A 7,126-nucleotide genomic window follows, 5' to 3' on the forward strand; every position below is an offset into this window, starting at 1 on the left:
AAAAGAAATCATACATAAAAGTCCTGTCCACTTTGTCTGGATTAGCTGCCCCTTGATCACTGTCGTTAGTACATGGTACGACGGGAATCAGACTAATGTCAACTCAATTTCCTAGTAAATAGTTGTAATCACATAAATATGCAAGTCTTTTAGTGAAGGGTGTGTGGAAAGGTTCTAAGAATATTGCCAAAACAGAAATCTCGAGTGAAGACAAAGACCAGTTTATCCATTATGTTAAATTTTAGCCTACCCAACCGCAAGGAAATCCTGACCATATCTCCCGCAAAATCATTACTGCAAATTAGGTATCAACAAAGCATTTAGCAAAGCAAGAACAGGAAAATGCTTGAAAATGCTCGAAAGAATAAAATATGAAGTCAAAAAAGGGGCCAACTGAAGAAAAAAATGAAATTCTATAAAATATGTATATGGATAACAAGTTCCACTGGATTAGGATGGAAACTGTAGGAGTTGTGGTTGCGGCCATTTTAAGCTCGCGAGAAATTTTATTGCCTGTATATAAAATGCCACAAGCAGCTTACAAATCCACGAGATTTTCTGTAGAATTCGTACAAAATGTCGCGAAGAACATAATAAACCGCGGTATCTTAAAATAGTTTTTGGAAACAGCAAGGAACATTTTGTCTCCGGTTGCTGGTAACGTCCATGGTTTGACTCTACATTTCATCCCTCTTCAGTCTATAAAAAATCGCGATACAGAAAAAAAAATCCGCGACATGTTTTTGCAATTTTAGTAGAAATTCTACAAAAAGTCAAATATGTTTGCGGGGCTTTATTCTGTTGTGTGGACAGAAAATGTTGCAGTTTCATCTGTAACTCGCGACATTTTACGACAGAAGTGTGACAAGAAAAACTCGAGAGTTTCATTTGGCCGCGATATTTTATACAATTTCGACATAAAATCTCGCGGATCTGAAAGTTGCCCGCGACATTTTATTAACTGACGGTCAAATTTCTCACGAATTTAAACTGATGATGGACGCTACCGGCCACAATAAAGTACAGACGTACTTGTAATATGGTTAAGTTCAAAAAGGGGCATAACTCAAGAATTCCTTACATAAAAGCCCCGATAATTAGCGCATGTCAATTTCATTTTCATGGTGTATATCAAGTTTCATTTGAATTGGATGGAAACTGCAGGAGGAGTTGAGTACACAAGACAGAAATATAACAAGGTGTAACTAAAAAAAAACATTGAAGTACCGATAATATGCACATGTCCACTTCATGTTTATGATGTGTACTAAGTTTCATTTGAACTGGATGGAAACTGCAGGAGGAGTTGAGTACACAAGACAGAAATATAACAAGGTGTAACTAAAAAAAAACATTGAAGTACCGATAATATGCACATGTCCACTTCATGTTTATGATGTGTACTAAGTTTCATTTGAATTGGATGGAAACTGCAGGAGGAGTTGAGTACACAAGACAGAAATATAACAAGGTGTAACTAAAAAAAACATTGAAGTACCGATAATATGCACATGTCCACTTCATGTTTATGATGTGTACTAAGTTTCATTTGAACTGGATGGAAACTGTACACAAGGTACAAATGAGGTTGTAATATGTTGACAAAGTCTACAAAGGGGCATAACAAAAACAATAAGCGGACATGAAAGTCTTGGTAATATGTGCCTGTCAACTTCATGTTGAAGATGTATACAACGTTTCATTCGAATTGGATTGAAACTGTATGAATGGTTGAGTACACAAGGTACAGATGTAGCTGTAATATGGCTAATTCCGAAAAAAGGTCATAATTAAAAACACAATAATCGGACATGCATATCCCGACAGTATGCGCAGGTCTATTTCATTTTGATGACGTATACCAAGTTTCATCTGAGGTGGGTGAAAACGGAAGGAGTTGAGTGGACAAGAAAGTGTGACAGACAGACAGATAGACGGAATAACAAATGGACAGTTAAAACACTGTATGCCTCCCGGGGGCATAAAAATAAACGAACAGAAGTCCCAAATGGGCCTAGGTGGCTTACCTTAGGTGAACTGTGACCTTTAGACCTTGCTTCTAAGTTAATTTTGAACATCGATGAAGCAGCTAATTGAAGGTTTTTCTATTTTAAACTGTGACAGCCCTTAAGAGCTGCCACGCGGAACCGTTTGAAAGATTGTCACAGAGGTCCATACAAGAATGCTACAGACCAAGTTTGGTGAAGATCCATCAAGTGGGTCATGAGAAGAAATCATATTAAGGTATTTCTATTTTTAGCTCTGGCGAGCACTTAAAGAAACCAAGTAGGACCGTTTCAATAAAACTGAAAGATGACCACACACAGATGCTACAGATCAAGTTTGGTGAAGATCCATCGACTGGTTCTTGTGAAGAGGTCATTTAAAGATTTCTTCTATTTTTCTATCTAGCATCCTCTAAAAGGAGTCAAACAGAACAATTGGAATAAATCTTACAGAAGACCGTACATGCATGGTACAGATGAAGTTTGATGAAGATACATCGACTGGTTCACGAGAATAAGTTATTTAAAGTGGTTTTTTCTCTCTATTTTTAGCTGTAAAGGCCCCTTAAAGGGGCCAAGCAGAACTAACAGAAGACCAAATACAGATGCTACAGACCAAGTTTTGTAATTATCCGAAAGGCACTTCTTGGTGGCTCTTAAAAGGTTCCAAGCAAAATCGTTTGAATTAATTTGAGAGTAGACTACAAAAGGATGCTACACATCAAGACTGATGATTTTTGTTTGTTTGTTTGTTTGTTTTGGGTTTAACGCCGTTTTTCAACAGTACTTGTATTTCAGTTATGTAACGGTGGGCAGTTAACCTAACCAGTGGTCCTGGATTCTGTACCAGTACAAACCTGTTCTCCGCAAGTAACTGCCAACTTCCCCACATGAATCAGAAGTGGAGGACGAATGATTTCAGACACAATGACTTTTATAAAATCGTCACGGAGAACATACGCCTCGCCCAGGGCTTGAATACACGACACCGGGATCCATAGACCTGCGCTCTCCCTATTGAGATAAGCTAAGCTCCAAGACTGATGAATATCTATATATTGCTTCATAGACCCTGTTTGGTAAAAATCTATAAAGTTGTTCATGATAAATAGTTGTTTAAAGGTGTTGTTTTTTTTAGCTGTTATGGGTCTCAAATGGGATCGAGCAGAACGATTTAAACACATTTAAAAGACAACCTTACAAGGATGCAGAAGACCATGGTGAAAAACCATCACCGTGTTCATGAGAATTGGTTTACCGTTGTTCTCTCTCTCCCCCCCCCCCCCCCCCACCCCCTATTTTTAGCTCTGGCGTACTTTACAAGAGTACTTCAGACCAAGTTTGACAAAGGATGTCCAAACCGAACTGACTACGACCATTTCTTTTACAACATCCGAATAAGAAATTAACTGTATCTTTAGAGAGAACCAATGCCGTCACGTAAATGAAAAGATGTCTCTAAGTGTAATATTCATTGATTCCTAAATTGAACATTGTAGAATATGCAAGCGAATTGAAATTGAGGCAAATATCAGAATGGAACACACGACATTAGTGATCATTCGTTACTCAACACTATATACACGCTATATATGTTCGTATAGTGGTCATGTCTGTAATTTCAAATGGCAGTTGCATCTGTTTCAGCATTTCCCGCCAAAAGTCCAACATAAAGAATTTGATACCTTGTTCTAAATTCAAATCTCTGCGGTCAGTTCGTTTACGTAGTGTAATTTTTTTTTTGAGGCAAAAATTCTTATATTTTTACGGCACCCGATTTCACAGGTAGTCGGACATCAAGTCCTATCCGCATCGAGCTCAGTCTAAACATATTTCCTCTACTGTAGACCTTTTATTTCCTCCTAGCATAGATTACAGGTCGATATTTCATCTCCTTTTGACAGATAAGAACCTAACTACAACTAGTAATGGCTTAGTTTGTCAGCGTATGTAATTAAATGACAAGTAAAAAGTACTGGCCAAACTACATTAATGATTCCTTAACATGCTACCAGTTTGGATCAATTAATGAAAAGTCCTTCATTTTTGTTTTTATACCTGGCAACCTCCACTGATTTAAACAAAGTAAAGGAACTGCAGACAGGTTTGGTGATATTCAGAAGCTTTTGAGGAAACAAAACTGGTACAGGAATTATTTTTTTTGCTTTTCATGATGGAGGAAGACCCCAGGTGCCCTTCCGGGTATTATTTCATCACGGGCGGGCAACTGGGTAGAACCACCGACCTTCCGTAAGCCAGCTGGATGCCTTCCTCATATGCAGAATTCTACGCTCCAAGTGAGACTCGAACCCACATCAGTCAGGGGCAAGTAATTTGAAGTCAGCGACCTCAATCACTCGACCGAGGAGGATCCTACAAGAAAATGGTGTTGTACCTACCAATACTATATTATCACCAATGTTCTTATGCACCCAGTGATGTAACATAAACGTGGTTTCAAATGTCTTGGGGGAAAAATGGAAGGTTGTCAAAATGTCTTCATTTATGCAAGAAATATTGTTGCGAAGTTTACGCTAGTGAAGTAAACCTCATGCAGAGGAAGTTCTGTATGAGAGGGACAACTTGAACAAATCTGTGTAATGCCTCATTGTAAGCCCAGACTCGATCAGTTAGCTCAGACTCAATCAACTGGAGTCCAGACCAATCAGTCAGCCCAAACTCAATGCGAGTCTGCTTTTATCTGGTATGGCTGCATTGTATTCTTCTGGATGAGATAAAAGATTTAACCTTTAGCCTGCTGATGGCAAGTGATTCGCATTTGCGACCAGCGCAGATCAAGGTCAGTCTGCACATCTGTGCAGTCTAATCATGGTCTGCACTGTTCGCTATTCAGTCAGTAAATTTTCAGTGAATACCTCTTTGAATAATAAGTGGTACTGTCCAAACTGAATGATGGACCGGTCCATTTTAGAAATTTAGCAGGCTAACGGTATAAAACAAACTAAACACTGTATGCAATAATTAGTAATTTTAATATCACAAATAGGACATAGCTTTCACAAGAAATAATGATACAACAATTACTATCAAATCAAAATTCAAAAACAACAGCTAAACTCGTAAACAAAACATTTACTTTCAAACTTTGGTAATTCTTGCATTGTGTGGCGGAATCTTGGACAGTAACTTGCATTTACGAGTGTTAAAAAGAGTACAATAAAAAATATACTAGTAGTTGGCTGTGGCAAGTTCAACACCATTTCTCAACTATGTATTATATATTTAAAGGTTTCATGTTAACAAAAACAGTTGCACACCCTTTCTAAGTAGTTACTTATTTAGTAAAGTATAAAGTCTGCCAAAGGATTTCTAAAAATGCTAATCCGCAGTCAGCAAAAAACGAAGTGATATCCACAACTGCAATCAACAGTTTTCATTTGATAATATCTTCTGTATAAATCTATGACCTTTTGGTATTGGAAATCAGGTTGCCATTATTCAATATGTATCCATTTCCATTAGTCAGGAACTTTTAACAGACAGTAAATGACTTTTTTTTACAAGTATTACAAAGATTTCCATCAAAATTTTCAGCTTAATCTTCTCCCAACACACCAGTCAGGTGAAACACACATTATATCGACAATTGTAAGAGAGTTTGTTTTAAATCAACCGATAGTGTTAATACCTAGACAAAGGGAAGTAATTACAAAACTTGAATATAACCACAGCATTGTTTGTTTCCCCTTTTAAAATTAAAGAATTTTGCAATATTATAAATGGGCAATAAATTTCATTTCTACTATGTACAAAGTCACTCGACATAATTAATTTACAAGTTCAATTAACAAATTACCAGTCATTGTACACCAATACATGAAAATTTATATCATAGAAATGGGAGTAAGAAAAAAAATCAATTTGTGCGCAAGGGTTTTACATGTGAACCATTCAGTCAAACTTTCTCTGTCTTCAACACTTATAATCTGTGTAGATACATAAATGAAGTTTAAGCAAAGAGTATATGTGTATATAAACAAAGGTGATAAATGCACACAAGTTAAATCATCAAAATTACACTTGCAAATTCACCTTTGTGGCATATTCACATTTAAGAGAAAAAAAGTCTATTCTAAATAAAAGGTAAAAATAATCTGACTATGGTATATGCAAACCAGAGCTGGAACTCTAGCTGAGCTTGTATTTAAAAGAGGGACGGTGACAAGGTGTTGGCTGCTCTAACAGTAGGTAGTGAAGTCAAATCCTACTTGGATCATATTTACATCTTAAGAAACATCAAGGCATTAGGTTATAAAGCTAAATTTTGACACCAGTCTCAAAACTCAAATCTGATTGGTTGATTCTGAGAACAATTTCCAAACTGACCAATGGCATGCTTGCATTGTAAGACTGGTCTCCAAACTGACCAATGGCACGCTTACATTGTAAGACTGGTCACCAAACATTGTTTTTTAAACATCAGGCCCACTACTAGAAGCAGAGATACAAGAAGTTCAACTGAACTCTTTTCAAATAAATAGAACTAAACTGCACCAAGTTTAAATGAAACAAATAAAACAGAAACATAGTATTTGATCTATGGCACTTCTAAAGTGACTCAAAATCACAAAAATATTTGAATATTATGGTCTTTCATATTTAATATAGAAACTCCATTTAAGGAAAATATTTAAAATATAAACTCCATTTAAAGAAAATATTAAGAACAGTTTAATGTCCCCTACAAGACATATGAGCCGTGCCATGAGAAAACCAACATAGTGGGTGTGCGACCAGCATGGATCCAGACCAGCCTGCGCATTCGCGCAGTCTGGTCATAGTGGGTGTGCGACCAGCATGGATCCAGACCAGCCTGCGCATCCGCGCAGTCTGGTCAGGATCCATGCTGTTCGCTTTTAAAACCTACTGCAATTAGAGAAACCATTAGCGAATAGCATGGATCCTGACCAGACTGGTCTGGATCCATGCTGGTCGCAAACCCACTATGTCGATTTTCTCATGGCACGGCACATATTTTGAAAACAAATCATGTATAAATCTCAACAATACCACTAAAACTAAACTATTTAAAAGTCTGTCCAGTAAAAGCTATCATATTTGAAGCACAAAAAGTGTTATAATTTAAAGTTTCAATAATA

Source organism: Mercenaria mercenaria, chromosome 13 (genome assembly GCF_021730395.1).
Source record: "Mercenaria mercenaria strain notata chromosome 13, MADL_Memer_1, whole genome shotgun sequence".
Lineage (NCBI taxonomy): Eukaryota > Metazoa > Mollusca > Bivalvia > Venerida > Veneridae > Mercenaria > Mercenaria mercenaria.